The 24497-nt window shown below is 45.3% G+C and overlaps 1 protein-coding gene across 6 annotated transcripts in view; it reads right to left on the bottom strand.

Annotated features, from left to right (window-relative positions):
* The window catches only part of FAM168A (family with sequence similarity 168 member A), a 183257-nt gene that overhangs the window by 133442 nt on the left and 25318 nt on the right, over positions 1 to 24497 (bottom strand). For 5 of the 6 annotated variants that reach the window (XM_079974161.1, XM_079974157.1, XM_079974162.1 and 2 more), the window contains exon 2: positions 15848 to 15945. The gene's annotated coding sequence lies outside the window, so the exon portion shown is untranslated. Of the gene's footprint in view, positions 1 to 15847; positions 15949 to 24497 lie in introns of those variants that run through there. The other variant, XM_079974159.1, reaches the window with a different exon arrangement.

Here is a 24497-nt window from a genome sequence, read left to right as displayed (position 1 = left end):
ATGTTAGGCCCCATGAGAACGGCAGTTCTTTTCTGAACAACTTGCCCTTTAAACGCCAAACTGAAGGCAATTGTTCTGGCCAGCAAATTCAGAGGGGGCTTGTCACCTAAGCATAGCATCTGGATGTGCACAGATGAACTTTCAGGTGAGTTTGTTTGTTTGTTTAAGCGCCCTGAAATCTCCCTTAAATTGTGCTCAGCTGCTTTCTTGGAAAGAAATTATCTACAGCAGCTGCTCCATCAAGCTCTAGGAAAGCGAGCGATACGGGACTGCGGGGCGTCTCCATTCAGTCAGCTGGAAGGTCAGCTCTATCAGGCTCCATCTACAGCAACCATTCCACAGGGCTGTCAATGCTTCTCAATACCAGTTCCTAGAAGCCCCAGGAGCAGAGAGGGCTCTTATATTCCGGTCCGGCTTGCAGGCTTCCCGCAGGCATCTGGTTGGCCACTGTGAGAACACAATGCTGGACTAGATGGGCCATTGGCCTGATCCAGCAGGCTCTTCTTATGTTCTTAACTCTGTAACGAAAAAATAGTTTTCTGTTTTCCTCCTCCCTGACAATCCCTTTTCCTTCTTTGGTGTAGGGTCCTTTCGACTGCAACTCTGTACTGGCTCCCGGTGGAGTATCGGGTCAGGTTCAAGGTGCTGGTCTTGACCTTTAAAGCCCTTTGTGGCTTAGGGTCCTCATATTTACGGGACCGCCTCTCCTGATATGATGTCCCACAGAGGACCTTAAGGTCCATGAATAACCATAGTTTAGAGGTCCCGGGCCCTAAGGAAGTCAGACTATCCTCCAGCAGGGCCAGGGCCTTCTCAGTGATGGCTCCGACCTGGTGGAATGCTCTGTCCCAGGAGACCAGGGCCCTTCAGGATTGAACCTCCTTCCGTCGGGCCTGTAAGACAGAGCTATTCCGCCTGGCCTTTAATTTGAATTCAGCCTGATCTTTTATTTCCCTTCTCTTCCTTCCCCCTCCCCTTTTATGAAGATCATCCGCTCTGAGACTCCACAGCTAATTCTCCCCTGGCCTCCTCGCTGGCCCAAGTAGGATGGATTCAGCCAGATGGCCCTGGTGACTATCTAATGCTTATTTCCCCTAAACTGATTTTTGAATTTTATTGTTATTCATGTTTTTATATATTTTATGCTGCTTTTATAATTAAGTATTTTAAATTTGTTGTTAGCCGCCCTGAGCCTGGTTTTTGAACCGGGAAGGGCGGGATATAAATAACAATTATTATTATTATTATTATTATTATTATTATTATTACTCTTGAGACCATTCTGTAAGCTGAAGAGCGATGTAAAAATGCTTTAAATAAGCTCTCTTTCTCTCTGAATACTTTTGAAAACTAAATGCTCCAGAGACATACATTATGCTGACAACTTTTTCGGCTGAAAGAAAAGAGTTACGCGAAGGAAATATCACTGGGGGGGGAACAATCATTTTTATGCCATTTTATAAAAAGCACAGGGCTATCATTCTCCCAGCTCCCAGCATTTCCATAAGCCCAGAGGATAAGCCGCACCAATTCATATGCCTGTTAATTAGCACTTATTGCCTGCCACATGCAAAAAGAAAAAGAAAAAAAGAACAGAGCAGAGCAGGCAGCAACCAAACTCATCTGTAGTCAGAATGTGTTTTTATCGCCATATCAGCTGCAGCCACTGCCAGGCCTGACAACAGCTGAACACGGCTTGGCAGAGTGCCTCAAATTACTGCCGACTAGAAGCACTTAAAGCATCCTCCTGGAGCTTGACATGACAAATAAAGCAATGATTCATAACTGAATTACAGCGAGGTTCTCTGGAAGGAAACAAACGCGACGTTGAGGAGAACAGCTTGGTCGTTCCTTCACGGAGCTGAAAGGGAAAAGGAACACCAGGGATGTTGCGCTGACATGAGACGAGACACAAGCCCGGGAGGGAGCGAATGCTCAAACCAAGGGCAACCTGGCAGGGGCAACGGAATGGATATAAGCTGCCACAGGAGAAACATCCCCAACACTTTCCTTCCGAGAGGTTGCATTGCATCAGTTGGGCTTTGAGGCCCAAAGCAACGAGTTCAAGGAATTGGTAAAATGGGCTGGTCCACCTCCTGAGCTGGCACTCTGGAACCATCACAGACTGCTCCCTGGGGGCTTCCACCGGCACCACAGATATGGCGCATGCTGTGGTCCGCTTCCCCTGCGAGGCCCAAGCCACCACAGAACATCCTACCTTGAGCCTGCGATCGGATACCAGTTGCTGGCAGACAAAAAGGAGGTGGTTGTTGCCTTTGTGAGCTGCTTGTGGGCTCATAAGATGTGTCTTGTTTTTACACACGTACATCATATTATCTGTATGCCTCCTTTCGACAGTTAAAACCACGCTCAGGGAGGCTGACGACATGAAAAAATATGCTAATTTCAAACACGACAATTAGTCATGAACAATAAAACATCAAAAAGTACACAACCAAACTGAACAGTTTCCACATACAGTGGTACCTCGGGTTAAGAACGTAATTCGTTCTGGAGGTCTGTTCTTAACCTGAAACTGTTCTTAACCTGAGGTACCACTTTAGTTAATGGGGCCTCCTGCAGCTGCCGCGCCGCCGCCACACGATTTCCATTCTCACCCTGAAGCAAAGTTCTTAACCCAAGTACTATTTCTGGGATAGCGCAGTCTGTAACCTGAAGTGTCTGTAACCTGAAGCACCTGTAACCCGAGGTACCACTGTAAATCATAACTAAGGTACAAAATAAAGGTATTATAAACTGACGAATTAAATCATCAAATCAAACATCAATGGATGAATATCGATTTATATCAATAACAGCAACAACCCCTCCCCAACAAAAAAAGCCCTATGCAATAGAACAGCAAGAGTCTGTTCAGCAGCCTCAGCTTTTGTAGCTGGAGCCAGTCAGGGCCCTACTCTGCAAGGCCAGGTGGGAAAAGGCCAGCAAGGCAGGGAAGCAGGTCTTCCAGGAATCACAGCCAATGTGCTTGTGGATGTGTTTTGAACTGTTTTTAATATTGCAAGCCGCCCTGGGGCCTTGCAGTGAAGGGTAAGCAATAAATAAAATAATAATCTGAGCACACACCATTGGACACAGGAAGCTGGAACCGTAAAGCACATCTAGCAGTGCTCTTGCAGCGTTTGTAGCCAGGTATAATAATAATAATAATAATAATAATAATAATAATAATATCATCTTTATTGTCATTGCCCCCTCTCAGGGACAACAAAATTTACTTGGCTGCTCCATCCACCCAGGTAGGGCACTCCACACAAAATCAGAACAACTATAAAAACACTAATTAAAACAATACAGTATAATACAGCAAGGAAGATTAGATGACTTTCAAAGTCCAGGTTTCCCATTCAGGGCCGAGATCGCTCTGGAGAAGAAGCTGTTCTTGAGACGGCTCGTTCTTGTCTTCATCGTCCTGTATCTCCGTCCCGACGGCAGGAGCTCGAAGAGACAGTGACCAGGATGCGATGGATCTTTTACTATGTCCAGTGCCTTCCTATGGCACCTTGTGGCATAAATCTGCTCTAAGGTGGAGAGTGGGCAGCCAACAATGCTCTCTGCTGCCTTAACAACTCCGCACAACCCCATCCTGTCCTGGGTAGTACAGCTTCCGTACCACACACATAAGCCATAAGTGAGCACACTCTCAATGGCACAGTGATAGAAGGCAAGCAGCAATCACTAGATGTAGCTTGCTGAGCTTCCCAATCAGGAAACACAGCAGGATTCCCGGACGGGCAGCCAGCTGTGCTTTCTCCCTCTCTGCCCCTTTGGTAAGCATAGAGGTTGGCAAGTAGGTGCTGAGGCACTGGCACACACAGACTCTGCCCCTCTCCCTTCTGACTTTAATACCAAAAAGTCACAGCAACAGGAGTCAAACACTTCAGGGATGTGTTGCACTTCAGGGATGTGTTGCACTCAGCCGGCAGACTAGCCAGGCTGCCCTAGCATCTGCAAAAGCTGCACAGAAGGAGCAGAAACGGAACCTTGCTCTTCCACTCCAACTGAGCAGAACAGGGAGCAACAAGCTTGGTCCTCTGACATCATTTGAAATAATTTGCTATGGAAAGATGGGCGTGGGGAGCTGCTTTCAAAGAAAAAACTCAGCAGAAGAGCCTGTCTGTATACTGACTGTGTAGGTCAGGGGTTGGCAACCTGCGGCCCACGGGAGTCGTTAAACGGCCCACAAGCCGCCCCTGAACCAAGCCGCCTGCTCGGTGAGTTCCTGCTTTGTTAAACCAACGCAGCGTGGAGCGGGGACTCGCTTCCATGGCACCGGAAATCGCATCTGTGCAGACGCGATCCGGCCCACGGAGCGATCTCCGCGGGAGTAAACTGGCCCAGGCGAGGTAACCCTTGCTGACCCCTACTGTAGGCGATCCCAGAGTTGCCTTTCACCTTGGGATTGAGGTCACTGGGGTTTTTAGCCTCCAGGTGAACAGGAGCAGCTTTCTCGGCTGAGATCTCATGCAGTTAAAGGTAAAGGGACCCCTGACCATTAGGTCCGGTCGTGGCTGACTCTGGGGTTGCGGCGCTCATCTCGCTTTATTGGCCGAGGGAGCCGGCGTACAGCTTCTGGGTCATGTGGCCAGCATGACTAAGCCGCTTCTGGCGAACCAGAGCAGCGCACGGAAACACCATTTACCCTCCCGCCAGAGCGGTACCTATTTATCTACTTGCACTTTGACGCGCTTTCGAACTGCTAGTTTGGCAGGAGCAGGGACCGAGCAACGGGAGCTCACCCCGTCGCAGGGATTCGAACCGCCGACCTTCTGATCAGCAAGCCCTAGGCTCTGTGGTTTAACCCACAGGGCCACCGGAGCTCCACAAATTCCAGAACTACATAGCTAAAACCACTTGCATGATAAATTCCCCCGTCCTCACCATTCTCCTGTCAAGATGGAGCTCAAGTGGGGGAAAACCATGAAAGCAGCTCCAATGGCACAGCTGTGGCATTGACACACGAACTGCAGCTGCATGATATGCCATCACTATACAGCAGCTTGCCGTGCGGCTGACTGAGGGCCCTAGGTCCAATCCCAACATCTCCCAGGAAGACTGGGAAAGCATCTCTCTGAAACCTTAGGGAACCGCTGCCACTCAATGTAAACAATGCTGAGCTAAGAGGACCAATGGTCTGACTCAGTACAGTGGCGTCCCGCAAGACGAACGCCTCGCAAGACGGAAAACCCGCTAGACGAAAGGGTTTTCCGTTTTGGAGGTGCTTCGCAAAACGAATTTCCCTATGGACTTGCTTCGCAAGACGAAAATGTCTTGCGGGTTCCTGCGGGTTTTTTTCCCTCCCCCCCCCCCTTTTCCTAAGCCGCTAAGCCGCTTATCAGCTGATCCGCTGATAAGCCGCTTAACAGCTGATCCGCTAAAAGCCGCTAAACCGCTAATAGCGCTAATCCGCTAAGCCGTCAATGGGCTTGCTTCGCAAGACGAAAAACCGCTATACGAAGAGCCTCACGGAACGGATTAATTTCGTCTTGTGAGGCACCACTGTATAAGGCGTGGGTAGGCAAACTAAGGCCCGGGGGCCGGATCCAGCCCAATCCCCTTCTAAATCCGGCCTGCTGACAGTCCGGGAATCAGTGCATTTTTACATAAGTAGAATGTGTGCTTTTATTTAAAATGCATCTCTGGGGTATTTTGGGGGGCTGGCTGGTGTTTTTACATGAGCAGAATGTGTGATTTTATTTAAAATGCATCTCTGGGTTATTTGTGGGGCAAAGAAATTCATTCATTTCCCCCCCAAAAAATATAGTCCGGCCCCCCACAAGGTCTGAGGGACAGTGGACCAGCTCCCTGCTGAAAAAGTTTGCTGACCCCTAGTATAAGGCATCGTCCTACCTACTTCAGCATTATGGGCAAATGAAAGGTTGAAAACCTCATAGTTGTTTCGAATGGAACAAGACATTCTTAGGTTCTCTACAGCGCCATGTGCCTTTGGCTCCTTCCTTTTCGGCTTTCACCAACAAAAGAAGATAACTTTGTTCAATGTTTTTTATGAACACTGGTATTTTACGAAAGCGCTGATGTTTTAATTATCTGCCACGCTGGAGTGTGTGCGTATGTAAGCACCTGTTTAGTTGTTTGAATGTTGAAACACTATGTTGTTAGTGGCCTTAAAAGCAGCTTTGCTACCTGGGAAGGCAGAATAAATTATTCTTATTAAATATGTAAGATACAGAGCCTTAATACAGCCAGAACAGGTTTGGCAGCTCAAAGCCCCTTTACAGAAGAGAAAATGAGGAGAGGGGATTCCCCAAATTATGGCACTCCTTAAAAGCTGCAACTTTAGAGCTCTAGAGTCTAGACAGAACTAATTTCTTTGTCTGCTAAAAATAGGGATTAAACAAATCTGACAATGCCATTCCTTCTTACACGTGAAAGCTAAGACACTTGGGGCTAACAACCTGGCAAATTTCAATAGCTACTTTGTTAGGAGACTGAAGAAAAGGTCTACAAAAAACCCCAATATTCCTACCTAGGAGCCACAACAATTAAGAATGTTGAACTGACAGTGGAAATTACACCGAAAAGCCCTAAGGCTTAAAAAATACGAGAGCGATTTCAAAGACTATCTCATCTACTATATGGAATGCATAACAGTTAGAAAATTTATTTCAGAATGTTCCTGATCTACTAAGACATGCCCCACGAAACTCCACTGAACAGACTCTCATGCAAATCAGCTCTTGTAGATACTTTTCTGGTTTAGTGCTAAACCTCTTGTTTTACATCCAATGGTTAAAGGGGAATGGGAAGGATAGTTGCTATGCATGTACATGGTACCGCAAGCTCAGTCTCCCCAACTACCTTGAGTTAAGAGGTGTGGGCCTGAAACAGATGCACTTCCAGAGCCATTGGACAGTTGAGTTTGAAGGTTGGCAAGACTGGGCTCATTTAGCAGGAAAGGAATTAGTTGGAAATGTCTAGGGACTGTTGGGTAGCAGACACCAACTGACAACAGCTGCCCATGATTTTGCAGTTTGCTGGTGAGGAATACACTTCTAACTGTATGTATTTTTGTTTTAACTGATCTAATACAGATAGAATTCATGCATGCATTTTCATGCTGTTTTATTATGTTTTGTCCATAAGTTTGATGTGCATTGCCCTGGGCGCTTTCTGAAGAAGGGCAATTCAGAAAGAATGCATCTCTTCATTTTGTTGTAGTAATCAACCAAAAGCAATGGTATCCCTTTAGTATTGGCACCATTCATACCATACCACAGATATTCCCTTTGTCTGTCTTCCTTTTGTCCTGAACCGGTTGGACCATTACCGGAGCAACCCTAAATGGCTTCTTCCTTCCTAGCATCTTACAAGTTCTTGTTGGAACCCAGAGATCTGAAATGTTTCCTCCAGCCCAAACTTTATCGGAAATCTGCTCATGTTGATGGATCCTCTTCCTCCCTCAAACCTCTTCTTGACTCTGCCACTGCAACATCCTCTCTGCCTGGTCTTCCCTCCCGCCTTTCCCACATCTCTAATCCATTCAGAATGCCTCTGAGCTCACCTCTCTGCTGCTGCTATGATCGTGTCATTCCCCATCAGCTTACTTTTAAGCCTCTCCACCTCTGTGTCTCTTCCTTCCCCTTACATCCCTTCTTGCTTACTTCAGATTCCTCCAGTTGTCTCGGCCTTTAATTCCAGTCTCTTTACAGCAGCCTTCCTTTCTCTCTTCTTATTTTTTTTTTAAATAATATTTATTACTTTTAAAACTTACAAAAAAGAAAAAGAAGACAGACAAAAGAACAAAAAAGAACAAAAAAGAGAAAAAACAATACAATACAATATATAAACTATACAAAACACAACCTTAACACATTAAACTAAACACAATAAACTAAACAAAACAATACAAAAACAATTTAAAAGCATACATCATACCTTTTCCATATTCTATCTTTCATTCCCTCGTTTCATCAACCTCCTCTCACCTCCCTTTTTGTATTCTACTTCTATTAGTTGTCTCAGCAATTCCTTTCCCTCTTTCTCTATTTTCTGTCATATAAATGTCTTAACATATTTTTAATCTTATTTTCCATTAAAACTAGTATACTTATTTAAGCTTAACTCCTTAAAACATTTCCACTAAGGCCATAAAATTTCATTCCAACATTTTTCTATCACTCATTAATTTTACAATATTTCTATATATAAACTTTAAATTTTCCAATCTTCTTCCACCATCTCCTCTCCCCGGTCTCGGACTCTGTCAGTCACTTCCGTCAACTACATACAGTCCATCAACCTGGAGATCTTATGTCCGAGGCTCTTAACTCTTTTCCACATCCCTTCTGCAGGTCTTCTTCATATTCTTTGATGCTAAAGAGCAGATCTCGGGGAAACTCCGACCTAACGATGCTTTTATTCCTTCTTGACAGGTCAGCCAAATTTCTATAGTTAAAGCTAAGATCCATAAAGTATTTCGGGGAATTCAAGATTCCTCCAAATCCAAAAGCCCCCAGAACTCCAATCTACTCCTGACCCAAATCCATGTCCCAAAAGTCAGTTAATCCCTGCATGGAGGGATCTTTCCAACTTTCCTTTTCCAGTCCAGGCCAGGCTCCGATCCTCAAAATCTGACTTTTTCTAGTTTCAATCATAAAAGGCCTCAACTTATAGTCCTCAGTTTGCCTCTGTAAGGCTGAGGCTCCCACTTGTATTACTTTAGGTTCGAGAACAACAACTTTCTCCTTCTCCTTTTCCACAATTTGTCCTACTAAAGTAAATTTCCACAATTTGTCCTACTAAAGTAAATTCCTGCACCAAATCCTGAATAATTTCTGTATTGGTGCTCACTTTTTGTCCCAAATTAATCATTTTTGTCCCAAGTTATCAATTTTAGTAGTCAAAACATCCGTCTTCTTGTGAAGTTGTTCCAACGAGTAGCTTATCTTACATAATGCAGTCACTAAGGCTTCTCCTGTCAACATTCTTAAATGGTCCAAGGTCAATCCCTGATTCTCACAGTTCTTATCATGCAGCTGGAGATTCCCCAGCTCCACTCTTGTAACAGTTTCAAAAGCTCCCTCTAGAGGGAAACAGTCTCCACTTGTATCAATCCTTTCAAGCACAGTTCAAAAAGTAAAGTTAGTTTCAATTTTCAGTTACTTTTCCTCCTTTTTAAATGCAGAAGAGGACAATGGAAACAATATATTTCTCTTATTTAACTAACTGTCAACATACGTTCTTTTCACTGTCAATGAACTCTCCCAAAACGTCAATCTACTGGCAGCCCGTTTCCAGGTTCAGAGCAGTGGTAATTTAATTTTTATCACTCTCTCCTGCAGGCTACACAATCCAAAAATTTCCCCCTCTTCTCCTGCTTCCAAGGGGGGTTTAATGATTTCAATCGATGGAAGTTTAATCCTTTACATAAGGCTTTCCAAGACCTTAGCTTGCAACTTCTTTGCTTCAATCTATTTACAAAAGGAGAAGGCGGACTTCCTGTTTGAAACCTTCCCGTTTCGGTACCAAATTAAAACATTTGTAAATCCAATTTTCCGTTCTACTCACGGGTAGTTGTTTGAAGTCAAATTGTCCACAGGAAAAAGTCAGCGCTCTCCAGCAACAGCAATGCAGCTTCGCTCCGTGAAAAAAAGCAATCAGTTTGAAACACCGCGCCACTCACCCCACGTCGCTCCGGATCCCCAAAACTGGGTTTCCCCGCGAGCAGGGGAGGCGCAAAGGGTGCCAGCCAAATCCCACGTTCACAAGCTTCTCCCGACTGTGATTTTAGTGGGCCTTCGCCGTGGCGGTCAGACCCTGATTTCCACAAAGCAAATCCTCCTGATCGGAGGAACTCCGCCATTGCCGGAGGCGCCAACCCGGAAGTCCTTCCTTTCTCTCTTCTTAAGCCTCCCCTCAAAGTCCACTTTTGAGCAAAGCGTATTCTGATCCACCCTGAGCTTAAACAGTTTACCTGCTCTGTCTCTTTCACACACCTCCCAAAATATCCTAACGCAAATCGTTAAGGTTGCTGCACACATTAAGGCGGATACCTAAAATTCTTTACACGTATAGCTAAAAAATGGGGGGGGGGGGTGCTCACAGATATGTGATAGGAGTACTCAAACCCAAAAGCTGGGATTGGCCTCATTTCCCTGTGGAATAAAAGATGGATGTGCTGCTGCATGGTGTGTGTGTGTGTGTGAGAGAGAGAGAGAGAGAGAGAGAGAGAGAGAAGAGGCCATAAGCCTTCTTGGCTGGACCATGAGTCAATGGCAAATCTTTGAATGTAGGTTCAATCCCCAGCATTTCCTGATAAAAGGATCAGGAAGAACAGAGGTCAACCTTGAGATGATTCCTGTTTTATATCCCTTAGTGTCTTACCTATTAAAAAAAAATACATTATGAGAGAGTATTTAGTTTATCCTGCCTTCTCCAAGAAACTCAATATGGTAGTAAGTTAGGTGTTGTGTCTGCCTGCGTGAGCATGCACAGCACGGGTGGCACTGTGGTCTAAACCACTAAGCCTCTTGGGCTTGCCGATCAGAGGTTTGGTGGATCAAATCCCCGCAACAGAGTGAGCTCCTGTTGCTCTGTCCCAGCTCCTGCCAACCTAGCAGTTCGAAAGCATACCAGTGCAAGTAGATAAATAGGTACCGCTGCGGCAGGAAGGTAAACAGCGTTTCTGTAAGCTCTGGCTTCTGTCACGGCGTCCCGTTGTGCCAGAAGCTGTATAGTCATGCTGGCCACATGACCCAGAAAGCTGTCTGTGGACAAACACCGGCTCCCTCAGCCTGAAAAGTGAGATGAGCACTGCAACCCCATAGTCGCCTTTGACTGGACTTGACCGTCCAGGGGTCCTTACCTTTAGCTACCTGCACCTGCCTCCAAAGCACTTAGTGATGGGAATGCGAACCCAGGTCAAAATCCTAAAGAGCAATCTAAAAATCTACAGAAGATGCCAAGAGTGTTCCAAAAGTCTTTCCTGCCCGCTCTACTGTTTTGCTCCCAGACAGGAGGTTTATTTACTGATACAGCAGTGGAAAACCTCAGGCCTAGGGGCCAAATGCAGGCCTCTCTAGTCAGGCCTTGGAAGTATCCCGAGGCCACAAAGGTAATTTTCCACATCTTCAGGTGCTTTTGCCAGGCAAGAATGTATTCTCATAACGTGATAATGGTTCTTGCTTGCCTTGATGAAAAGAGGTGGGCGTGTGTAGAAACCTGAATTACGCATGGCTGCAATACAGTCTACTGTACAAATCACATCCCCACCACCTTTTTGCCTCTGCCCACTACATATGGCCCCTAGAAGCTTCCTTGGAAGGGAATGTGGCCCTCAGGTGGAACAAGGTTCCCCACCCTTGACTCAAGCTTCAGCATTCGCTCATCTCTCACAGGCACTGCCGCATTTGCTTGTCTTTCTTAGGCAACGCATCTCAGTGGCTCTCCCACGTAAGCTGTCTAAAATTTAAATTAGGACTTGCCAAGAAAGCTGAAATCTTAATTTGCCTCTTACTAAATAACAAAGGCTTGTTTCTTTGACCCACAGCATTTATGGGGCATGTCTGGAGGAGGCACTTAATCACAATAATTTGTAGTGGCTCAGAAACTTTCAGATTTCATGACAGCCTGGCATTAAAAGACGCCACAAAACAAGAATGGCAAGCTATAAGCAGCCCCAAAACCTCGTTCTGGGGCTGGCTTTGGATTTTATTTTAGAGAATTCGTGGGGTTTTTTTTCCTTTTTTAACTAAGATAGCGCTGTCATACGATGTCCATGGGACTATCCTGAAGGAACCCAGACTTGCAACTTTGGTATCTATTTAACAAAAGTAAGGCCAATGGAAACAGGAAGCGTTTATGGGCTAAGACGACCCAGCTTATTAACTCAACTTTGTGATTCAAAAGCACTTCACAAAGACCCAGGTATATTCAAGCACAGCATGTTCAGCCTACAAAATTGTCAGCAGGCTGTACGCAGAGAACACACACTTACCAATACAAACAAGGCTGGCGCGCCAGGAAAAACACAGTAAATTATACATCAGAAATAAAGAGCTGCTACTTCCAGCCAGGCTTTTGAAGGCAGAACTATGTAGGACATGCTCAGTGGGAAGGCACCATGAAAAAGCAGGTACAAGCGAGAAAACCTCTTGTTCTAATCTCATCCCAGCCACTTAAAGATTTCCCACTGCTGAGAAGCCTGCTGCACTTTTCCAGGAAATAGGAAATCACTAAGCTGGTCACCCACCAGGCTCTATTCAATAAGGTCTCTCGGCATCCTTCATTCTGCACTAGATTTGAGAAGATATTTATGTAGTCAAGTTTTGACTGACCGCGCTCTTCTCCCAATCCTTGCCAAAACCCATCAGACAATCTTATGCTTCAAATGTTTCATTTTCAAAAGAAGAAATCACAAAGTAAATTGCTCAAAAGACACATAGAGAAAGGACAGTGCTGCTTCAGAGGGTTTGGTTTCACGCTGGGCAGTAGCTACCAAATCACGTGATCTACAGAGGCTCAGGAGCAAGATCTAAAGAGCAAACAGAAGAGCTAAGCTGAAGTCATTTTCCCTGCAGAGCTAAAGAGAAAAGCTTGGGCACCAGAAAGCCATGCCTCAGGGGTGGGAAACCTGTGGCCCTCCAGACATGGCTGGACCATAGCTCCCGTTAATCCCTGATCACTGGATATGTTGGCAGGGGCTCATAGAAACTGGAGTCCAGCAATGTCTGGAGGAACACTGGTCCCCTACTTCTCCCATACATGAAGTTCTAGGATATGATGTTCAACCATCTGCCTAGCAGCAAGCGTCAGAATCTCCCAGTAGAGACCAGTTGCCTAGCTGCTGCTCCACTGGCTTCCTGTTCTTTTCCAAATAAATAATACTAATACTAATACTAATAATTTATTATTTGTACCCCGCCCATCTGGCTGGGTCTCCCCAGCCACTCTGGGCTGCTTCCAACAAAGATTAAAAATACATTAAAATGTCACACATTAAAAACTGCCCTGAACAGGGCTGCCTTCAGATGTCTTCTAAATGTCAGGTAGTGGTTTAACCTCTTTGACATCTGATGGGAGGGTGTTCCACAGGGCGGGCGCCACTACCAAGAGGACCCTCTGCCTGCCTCCCCTGGTTCACTTTGTGATCCTAACCCATTTATTTATTTCATGCCAAGTCACCCACCAGCCTAGGCCATCTTCTCTTTTATGTTTCCTAAACACAACGTAGTGGCATTTCCGTGCGCTGCTCTGGTTCGCCAGAAGCGGCTTAGTCATGCTGGCCACATGACCTGGAAGCGGTACGCCTGCTCCCTCGGCCAATAAAGCGAGATGAGCGCCGCAACCCCAGAGTCGTCTGCGACTGGACCTAATGGTCAGGGGTCCCTTTACCTTTAAACACAATGTAGACAATTCCTTCTCAACATGAAGGCTGTCTCCGTTGCATCTGTGAGCTGCTGAGCAAAAGATCTACAACAGGCCCGTCCCTGGGCAAGAGGTCTTCTCCAACCACAGAAAGATAACGAAGCTCAATTCAGTTCACAGATTCAAAATCTCAAATTCACAGAGAATGGTCTCCCAAGCTTCACAAAAGAACCAAGAAGTGAAATATATTTAGGTGCCAGGCAAAAACATTCCTCTTCTGCCAGGCCTTTGGATAATTAAACAATCTATGGCCTTTTAAAATGGGGGTGGGCTATTTTTTTTTTGTTTGTCACTATGTTATGTATTTTTGTGCTTTTATATCACCCTCATTTTTCAAAATCCTGAAATAAACGGACAGAGTTTTTCTCCCTTTCTCTTAACAACAGGACTCGTGGACATCCAAGAAAGCTGCATGTTGAAATATTCAAGACAAGATAAAATAAAGTACTTATTTAAGTAGCACATAGTCCAAACTATGGAACTCATTCCCACTGGGGGCAGTGCTGGCCACCAACTTAAAGGTAAAGGTAAAGGACCCCTGACAGTTAAGTCCAGTCGCGAACGGCTCTGGGGTTGCGGCGCTCATCTCGCTTTATTGGCCGAGGGAGCCGGTGTTTGTCCACAGACAGTTTCTCCAGGTCATGTGGCCAGCATGACTAAGCCGCTTCTGGCGAACCAGAGCAGCACACGGAAACGCCGTTTACCTTCCCGCCGGAGTGGTACCTATTTATCTACTTGCACTTTGAGGTGCTTTCGAACTGCTAAGTTGGCAGGAGAAGGGAACGAGCAACGGGAGCTCCCCGCTGTGGGGATTCGAACTGCCGACCTTCCGATCGGCAAGCCCTGGGCTCTGTGGTTTAGACCACAGCGCCACCAACTTAGATGGCTTCAAAAGAAGATTGTTAACGGTTTTTCATTTCGTTTCTACATTGCTTTATATTTTTAAGAAAAAATCATGAAAAAGAGGGCTAGTGATGGCTACTAGCCATGCTGGTTACGTTCTGCTCCCACTTTTGGAGACAGTATGCATTTGAATGCCAGTTGCTGAGAGTCACAAGTGGCAAGAGGGCTGTCCTGTCCTGCCTGCGGGCTTCCCTTGTAGGCACCTGGTTGAGCACCATGAAAAGAGGATGCTGAACCAGATGGGCCTTGGACATGCTACCACTCAGTGGATTTGTAACTGGCTGACTGACCGAACCCAAAGGGTGCTCATCAATGGTTCCTCTTCATCCTGGAGAAGAGTGACTAGTGAGGTGCCACAGGGTTCTGTCTTGGGCCCGGTCTTATTCAACATCTTTATCAACGACTTGGATGATGGACTCAAGGGCATCCTGATCAAATTTGCAGATGACACCAAACTGGGAGGGGTGGCTAACACCCCAGAGGACAGGATCACACTTCAAAACGACCTTGACAGATTAGAGAACTGGGCCAAAACAAACAAGATGAATTTTAACAGGGAGAAATGTAAAGTATTGCACTTGGGCAAAAAAAACGAGAGGCACAAATACAAGATGGGGGACACCTGGCTTGAGAGCAGTACATGTGAAAAGGATCTAGGAGTCTTAGTTGACCACAAAATTGACATGAGCCAAGAGTGTGACGCGGCAGCTAAAAAAGCCAATGCAATTCTGGGCTGCATCAATAGGAGTATAGCATCTAGATCAAGGGAAGTAATAGTGCCACTGTATTCTGCTCTGGTCAGACCTCACCTGGAGTACTGTGTCCAGTTCTGGGCACCACAGTTCAAGAAGGACACTGACAAACTGGAACGTGTCCAGAGGAGGGCAACCAAAATGGTCAAAGGCCTGGAAACGATGCCTTATGAGGAACAGCTAAAGGAGCTGGGCATGTTTAGCCTGGAGAAGAGGAGGTTAAGGGGTGATATGATAGCCATGTTCAAATATATAAAAGGATGTCACATAGAGGAGGGAGAAAGGTTGCTTTCTGCTGCTCCAGAGAAGCGGACACGGAGCAATGGTTCCAAACTACAAGAAAAAAGATTCCACCTAAACATTAGGAAGAACTTCCTGACAGTAAGAGCTGTTCGACAGTGGAATTTGCTGCCAAGGAGTGTGGTGGAGTCTCCTTCTTTGGAGGTCTTTAAGCAGAGGCTTGACAACCATATGTCAGGAGTGCTCTCATGGTGTTTCCTGCTTGGCAGGGGGTTGGACTCGATGGCCCTTGTGGTCTCTTCCAACTCTATGATTCTATGATTCTATGATCAGTCCGGCTCTTCTTAGGTTCTTAAAATGTTTTTAATCTTATTGCATACTATAATCTCAAAATCTCTGCAAGGTGCCCAGTTAATACCAGAGTTTTACAAGGCCCTTCTCAGCAGATATACATTCTATCGTGTGCTTTAGGATCTGGAGAAAAACTGATTGAAATTCCACACAAAGATGAAGTCTGTTGAGGCAGTAAGGATAAAGTTTGGTACCTTTAATAGATGAAAGATATCCTTCAGCTGAAAATAGTTCCAAACGTATTTCGTCTATGACTGTGGGGCCAGGGAAGTCTTCACAGCATTCCACAACTCTGAAACAGCAAACAACAAAGGAAGAGGTGAAAACATGCCCATAAGAGTGATTGGTTAAATTTACCTAACAGTGTGGATAACAGCAAAAGCATGAAGCAGAGTCTTTCTTCAAAACAGGCAGCATCTGACATGAACCATCTTGAGCAGTTTGATGCCTTTTAGTTGTAGCCTTACCAGCTTATTTCCCCATATAGCCAAAAAACTTTCCTCATGACTGAATCGTCACACTGGGAAAAGCATCAGCTGCGGAATTTGTTATACAACTGTTAAAAGCAGGAGAACCTTGCCAGTATTTTTTTTTTTTTGGAAAAAAAAATATTCAAAAAGACTTTGACCAGTTGGTGACAGCCCAGTAGCAGCTTCCCAAATTCCCATATAAAAGCAGTATCATAGAAGATCCTGCAAAACAAAAAATGTCCGAGAGTTGGAGGGTGGAAATAATCTTTGGCGGAAAGTTCATTAGGCATCAAAGAAGCAGTCTGGTCAAGATCACTTGCCCACGTTTATCTTCAGCCTCAAAATCAAAGCTATTAAAAAAGCACCTCACTATTCACCCAACCAAATTATGTCCAAACTAACCCCAGTAAAATGAATATGATATGGAAAATAAAAGAGATATTCTCGGATAGGAGTGCAGTGGGGCAGATCTCAGCTATTAACAAAAATAAGCTTAACATGGGACAAAGATAAATCACAGCACCTGCACTAACAGACTCCAGGCAAAAAAAGATAAAGGACCCCTGGACAGCTATATCCAGTCAGGGGCGACTATGGGGTTGCGGCGCTCAGCTCGCTTTCAGGCCAAGGAACCCAGCGTTTGTCCACAGACAGCTTTCCGGGTCATGTGGCCAGCAGGACTAAACTGCTTCTGGAGCAACAGGACACCGTGATGGAAACCAAAGTGCTCGGAAACACTGTTTACCTTCCCGCCAATGCAGTAACTATTTATCTACTTGCACTGGCGTGCTTTCAAACTGCTAGGTTGGCAGGATCTGGGACAGAGCAATGGGAGCTCACTCTGTCGTGGGGATTTGAACCGTTGACCTTCCAATCAGCAAGCCCAAGAGGCTCAGTGTTTAGACCACAGCGCTACCCGCATCCCAGACTCCAGGTACTGTATTGTTGACAGTCCAAAGACTTCCCAAAATTCAAAATCGTGCACATGCACACAAACTGTCAAACAACATTTTCAAGGAGTAACATAAACACAGGCAGCAGCCTGGGCAAACACCATCATATCAACCCTCTGTGATGTCTTGGCATATTTCCCTTCAGGCACCTTCATCCAAGTTGCATTCCTAATTTCAGAAAGCCATCTCTAATGTTATTCAACTTCATTTTATTAAGTTTGTTTCACAAACGCGCACACACATTTGCGGAGGCAACTAGGGACACAGGCTCACATCCAAGACTCTTGGAACAAACTGCCTGAACAGCCCAGTACTAAGCGACTCAGACGAAAGTTTATGTGAAAGATCATGAAGTAATGCATAACTTGTCACTCCTGCTCCGTTTCCTGTAGTTTAAGGTTACATATTTGAATATGTAGCCGGGTGCTTTGCAGTGAAAGAGAGAACACATGCAAAAGCAGAGAGGTGGGCATGAATGAGGATACATGGACAGGGATCTAGTTGCCAAAGGAGATCAATCAGTTGGTGTTTGATCAAGCTACAATGGGCCTGCTGAGGAACACTGACAGAATGGGCTACCATCAAGAATGGATTAAGAAGTGAGGATTCATTAGGAGAGCATAGGTGGTAGCAGCAGTAGGAGAAAGGTCAAAGGTAAAGGACCCCTGGACGGTTAAGTCCAGTCAAAGGCAACTATTGGGTTGCAGCACTCATCTCACTTTCAGGCCAAGGGAGCTGGCGTTTGTCCACAGACAGCTTTCCGGATCATGTGGCCAGCAGGACTAAACCACTTCTGGTGCAAAAGAACACCATGATGGAAGCTGGAGCGCACGGAAATGCTGTTTACCTTCCCACCAGAGTGGTACCTATTTATCTACTTGCACTGGCATGCTTTCAAACTGCTAGGCTGGCAGGAGCTGGGACAGAGGAAGGGGAGCTCACCCCGTTGCGGGGATTTGAACCGCCGACCTTCTGATCAGCAAGCCCAAGAGGCTCAATGGTTTAGATCACAGCGCCACCCACGTCCCCCAGGAGAAAGGACTGTGAGATGGCTCACAGGGAGAGAAGAGCAGCAATAGAAGTTGCATGTCTTCTGTTTCTTAGCCTTATGAAGTCTTCAGCAGGTGACTCCAAGTTGATTTTGCAACTCTGGCCACCCAGGTTCTAGGTGATGCTCAGAAACCTGGGAGAATTCCAGACATTTTCCAACATTACTCAGGGCCTGGGGGGGGGGGATTCCATATAGCCTTGCAGTCTCAGACCAATGTTCATTTAGTCCAACATGCTATTCCTAGCATCAGCCAGCCAAATGCCCCATCAAAGCTCACCAGAAAGGACACAAAGGTGGCTGCATTCAACATTAATCACATAAACACATAATCTGAAGGCACTCATAAAGACAAAACAAAAATAACCAGGCCAAAGAGGAGAGCCTAGACCATCTCCAGGGAGCTGAGTGGCACTGCTTACCTAAACCTCTAATCTCAGCCCCATCCCGCACACTACCGCTATTCCTTGCACATCTCGATCCATCACCCAACTCTTGTGTCACCAGGGGAAGAGTCTCTTTTTCAAAGGAGGGATTTTCTTGTGCCGCAAACAGACCTTGTTTCCTAGCTTACATAAGAACTTAAGAATAGCCTGTGGTGCCTGTCTGTAGCTATGCTTCATATGTTAATGGGTGGCAAAAAAATTGCTTTTTTTCCCAGAGCTTCCTTTTTTTTCTTGTCGGAATGATGGTTCATCACTAACACAGCAGGAATGGAAACCTATGCATTTCTGAGAGCTAAGAAAAGTGTTTCCCCATCAAATAATTCGTGGCAGAGGCTGATGTTAAAATCTGTTAAACTGGCTGGCATGCATGCATGCTCGTGTGTGTGTGCGCGCACACACACACACACACACACACACACACACAAAACACACCCCTTTTCAATCTATTCTTCCCCCATGCCTGCTGGAAGGTTATTTCCACTTACAGTGGAGAGACAGCAATATCTGCAGCCTAGTGATTTTAGAAGACACAAAAGGAGAAAAGTACAGATATTATGTGGCCATCGGCCACAGTGTTTCACCCCTATCATCCAACCTTGTCTTCTGGGTTCTCTTGCCTTAAATAAATAAATGAAATCCCAACTCCTGCATGATACACCTTGTTGCCTTTCATAGCCAAGAATGTTTAAGGAAGCAACATCTCACATCCCTTCACACAAATTAGGACCCATTACTCAATTTACCGAATCGGCAGGTTGCTCCTTAACTCTGTTTGTCATCACAACCAGGTTGTCAAAAAGCATTCAGAGGTATGGATTTTTCCATATTTTCAAATTAACGCAGGCTCACTGTACAAAATCCTGACTATACTCCTGAGTAAGCTCAACAGTTCTTAGTGAACTGGGCACAAATCAAGGTGCTGCTTTTAGCAATCAAAGTCTTAAACAACTTGGGATTAGGATATCCAAGGGACTGCCGTGACCACTCTATGGGGAACTCAAAGCACGATAAGCCTCAGAGGTACGTTTAGCCTGAGCAAGAAACCAGACTTTTAGTGTTGCAGCTGAGGCTGAAATCAGGCATCTACTGAATACATGTTTGTTTACAAAGGCATTCCCTGAGGTGTAACCCAGCCATTTGTGAAAGATCAATTTTATATCTGAAAAAACTGTTTGATCGTTTTTAGAGTTTGTATGGACAGTTTTATTGTTTTAGAGTTTGTTGAAGTGATTTTATTGTTTTACAGCTTTATTGTTTTTACTCTGCACACCATTTTGAAGGCTTTATACTGTGAAGTATACATTTGTTTATTAATAATAATAGTAGTTATAATAATATTAAGTGCAGGGGTCAGCAACCTTTTTCAGCAGGGGGCCAGTTCACCATCCCTCAGACCTTGTGGGGAGCTGGACTATATTTGGGGGAGGGGGATGAATGAATTCCTATGCCCCACAAATAACCCCAGAGGTGCATTTTAAATAAAAGCACACATTCTGCTCATGTGAAAACACCAGGCAGGCCCCACAAATAACCCAGTGATGCATTTTAAATAAAAGGACACATTCTACTCATGTAAAAACACGCTGATTCCTGGACCATCCGTGGGCCGGATTGGGAAGGCAATCCATGTTTGATCCTCCCCTTTCTTTTTAAACAAGGAGAACTTAAGATTCAACTTCAACACAACTGAACCTTTGAGCCCCACCTACCACAGAGGCAGTAATAAACTTTGCTTACTGGAAGGATATTTGATTTGGTTGTGTTTCTTCACCTGTGCTTTTTTTTTGGGGGGGGGGGAGTTTTGCAATTTAATGAAATTCCTTTCTCGACTTGCAGGATGTGGACACGATTATTGTCAAGAGTCTGAGGATGTGTACTTTTCCCACAGATGCTGTCTGGCTAGATTTATAGCCAGTAGAAACAGGCTGGCACATTGAGGAGGATGAAAAGGCATTTGTTAAGGGACTCCTTTAGGGGATGGGGAAGAAGAGCACGCATGAGAACAAAAAATATATAATACCATAGGGGAAGGACAGAGGTGACACACCCAGGGACATATTAACTAGGATAAAAGTCTATTTTATGGAAAGTGACCTCAGATGATTTGCATGTTAACACATGCAGCTCAGAATCCTGGAAACCATGCAAAGCTGCAGCACTGGAGAAAAAATGCAAGCATCAAACTGAGTGCAGAAACTTAGCAACTGGGAAGGAAGCTGAGTGGTTGAGTTGCTGGCTGAGGCTGAAAAACTATCATACTCTTTAATCCAAAATAATTCTCATCCTCCTAGTTCACAGCTTAAAAATATTCACCGTAATATACTTGTAGTCCAAGAGTAGAAAAGGTATTTAAATAAGGGTATTTAGAAGACAAGTGCTGCGCATTATCTTGTCCCTGTGCTGTGACCCAAATTCCCCAGCGTCATAACCTGCCTCAGGACCAGAAATGGAAACCATGGTTTCAAATAGATTGCCAGTTTTGACTTGGAGCCAAGGGATGGTTTGTGCCAATCACAGCTGCCAGATGTAGATGTAGTAGTCAGTGTTGGTGTAGGACTGGGGAGACCTGGGTGCAAATTAAGGTTGGTTACCAGATTTTTTTCAAAGAATCCGGGGACGCTTTTTTTTTTAAAGGAGAAAAAAAAAGTTATTTAAAAAGAAGTTATTTAAAAAGTTTTAAATAAGTAATATCTTCTCTTCTGTGATCTCCTATGTTGTACAGCCTTCCTCTTGGCTCCGGCCTGCCCTCCTAGTGCTCTCCTACCTCTTCTCAGCAGCAGCAGTGTGGCAAGGTTGGGGCTCCCCTCTTTTTCTCTCCTTCCTCTTTCTCTCTCTTTCTTCTCCTTCTCCTCTCCTCCTTCTCCCTGCATTGGCTCCGGGGTTTTCATGGCCCCGGAGCACCGCTGGGCAGTCAGGCTGGTGGCCGGGTGCTCTCTCTCCTGGCTCAATTTGGGTCACCAGGGTGTGTGTGTGTGTCAGTGGTTCCCCAAGTTGACACGCCGGGCATCCCCGGTTCCCCCTTGGCAGTGGCGCCCGCCATTTTGCCTTGCCAGATGTCCCCATATGATGTGTCTTGTGCCATTGAACCAATCACGCAACATTCTTTCGCTACTAATAAATCTACAACACTTAAAATATAAATCCAGGGACATTACAGTGGTGCCCCGCAAGACGAATGCCTTGCAAGACGGAAAACCCGCTAGACGAAAGGGTTTTCCGTTTTGGAGGTGCTTCGCAAAATGGGCTTGCTTCGCAAGACGAAGATGTCTTGCGAGTTCCTGCGGGGTTTTTCCCCTTTCCCCCCCTTTTTCTAAGCCGCTAAGCCGCTTATCTGCTTATCCGCTAAGCCGCTAAAAGCGCTAATCCGCTAAGCCGTCAATGGGCTTGCTTCGCAAGACGAAAAAACCGCTATACGAAGAGACTTGCGGAACGGATTAATTTCGTCTTGCGAGGCACCACTGTAAATGAAATCCGGGGACATTCCGGGGACGGATTTTGTCCAGGGACAGATTTGTAAATCCGGGGACTGTCCCCGAGAAACGGGGACGTCTGGTAACCATAGTGTAAATCATAGAACCATTGAATTCCTCATAATAAAACTGTTAGTACATTTGCAAAGCTAAGCGATGCCCAATATGGTTTCAAATTGGATGGGGGCCCCACCGCAAGCTGAGATTCCTGCATTGTAGGGGGATGGACTAAATGGTGCTTGATGTACCTTCCAACTCTGCAATTCTCTGATTCTCTGAGGACTACTGGGTGACTGTGGGCCACTATCTCTCAACCTAACCTCCTTCACATGGTTATGGGGAGGCTTAAAATAGAAGGGGGCCAAATACACTATCCTGAGCTTATAATAAATAAGAAGTCTACTTAACATCAGTCTCAGAGTGTGGCAGCTCTGAAAAAAAGCAACTTCCACGCTAGGGATCATCAAGAAAGGAACTACAGTGGTGCCCCGCAAGACGAATGCCTCGCAAGACGGAAAACCCGCTAGACGAAAGGGTTTTCCGTTTTGGAGGCGCTTCGCAAAACGAATTTCCTATGGGCTTGCTTCGCAAGACGAAAATGTCTTGCGAGTTCCTGCGGGTTTTTTCCCCCTCCTTTTTCTAAGCCGCTTTACAGCTGATCCGCTAAGCCGCTTATCAGCTGATCCGCTAAGCCGCTAATCAGCTGATCCGCTAAGCCGCTTATCAGCTGATCCGCTAAGCCGCTTTACAGCTGATCCGCTAAGCCGCTTATCAGCTGATCCGCTAAGCCGCTAATAGCGCTAATCCGCTAATGGGCTTGCTTCGCAAGACGAAAAAACCGCAAGACGAAGAGACTCGTGGAACGGATTCATTTCGTCTTGCGAGGCACCACTGTAAAAATAAAGCTGACCAAATCATAATGTTGTTATATAAATCTATGGTGTGACCACATCTGTAATACTATGTACTGTGTACTAGCCATGCTGGCTATGCTCTCCCTTCACAATGGGATGTGCAAGTGCGTCTGAAAACCAGTTGCTGGAAACCATGGGAAGGAGACTACTCTTGTGCTTGGATCCTGTTTGTGGGTTTCCTACAGGCAGCTGACTGGCCACTATGAGAACAGGATGCTGGACTAGATGGGCAGGGGTCTGATCCAGAAGGCTCTTCCGATGTCCTTAAAAAGTAAAGATGTCCAAAAAAATTGCCAAAGAAAGCTCTGGCTCAGATTTGAGCTCAGTGGCCCATTAAAAACCTACCTCAAAGGAGAGGAGAGCTTCACAAGCTCCCAAATTCTTCTCCAGCTTGGAATAAAATCCCAACCAGAGAAGAATTCCAAGCTTATCCACCACATGTAACCAGAGAGGGAAATAAGAACATCTGAACGCCTTCTTTCTCCTATTCACACAGTAAGCATAATTTAAAGGGATGAGAGGAGGGGGTTTAAGGGGAGCAGGAATGTGAGGGAGAGAGGGGCAATTTCCAGACTAAAACTGGCTCAGAAAAACAAGCCTTTTCTGACTTTTGAGGAAAGAGCACCACTTGTTTCTAAGCCATTCCAATTTGCCCATCTCAATGAAATATATTGCTAACTTTCATGTGGTCACTACCCCATACTCCCGGAAATAATGAGCCCCTGAGATGTGGGCTGCAAGACAATGCACACTATGGCTGAATGAATGTTGTACCAAATTATTTGCTCTTCGGCAGCTCTTATTTTCCATCTGCAGCAGGAGACGGTTGTGGCAGCAGAAATCTCCACAAAAACTCACCCTGGTGTGTTTTAGGTGAAAGCTAAGGCCATTCTGTTCATCAGAACACAGCACTTCAAAAGAGCATATATTATGTGTTCATGAAAAGATACACTGACTGCAGTTTTACACAAAGTGGTCACATTCCGGTGACAGAGAAAGAAATGCAGTCAAAGCAGAAATACGTTCTCTCTCACACACACGCTCACACACTTTTCTTCTAGGACTCGCTGTTCTTTTAATAATGGCATTAGACGTGTACAGAGACAGCCTCATTTTCAGTATTATATTATGTGTTTGTTTAGGTCAGGGACTCAACTCCCATACCCAAACTACAGCATAGGATCCACTCTGAAATTTACGCAACCCAAACACAGCCTCATCTTTTTAACACTAAACACAGCTTAGCATTGCATGTAAATGAAACCTGTGAGTTAGTACGAACGGACAGCTTCAGAAATTACAACTGCATATTAATCTCATCTCCCAAGTGAGAACATCCAGGACTTAGAAAACCATTGTTGTGTTGAACACACAATTAAAGCAAAAGAGGGGAAGGGAGGGCAGTCCAATGTTTAAATAAAACATGTGCTTCACGTAAGATGGAATAGTTGTACAACACAACCATAAAACCTTACTTGTCTTTTAATATTCTGAACTATGAACAGAGCTGTAGGTGTTTTCTCTGCTCACCACAACCAATTTT

Source organism: Podarcis cretensis, assembly GCF_951804945.1.
Source record: "Podarcis cretensis genome assembly, chromosome: 4".
NCBI lineage: Eukaryota > Metazoa > Chordata > Lepidosauria > Squamata > Lacertidae > Podarcis > Podarcis cretensis.
This window is presented reverse-complemented; position numbering and strand designations above follow the sequence as displayed.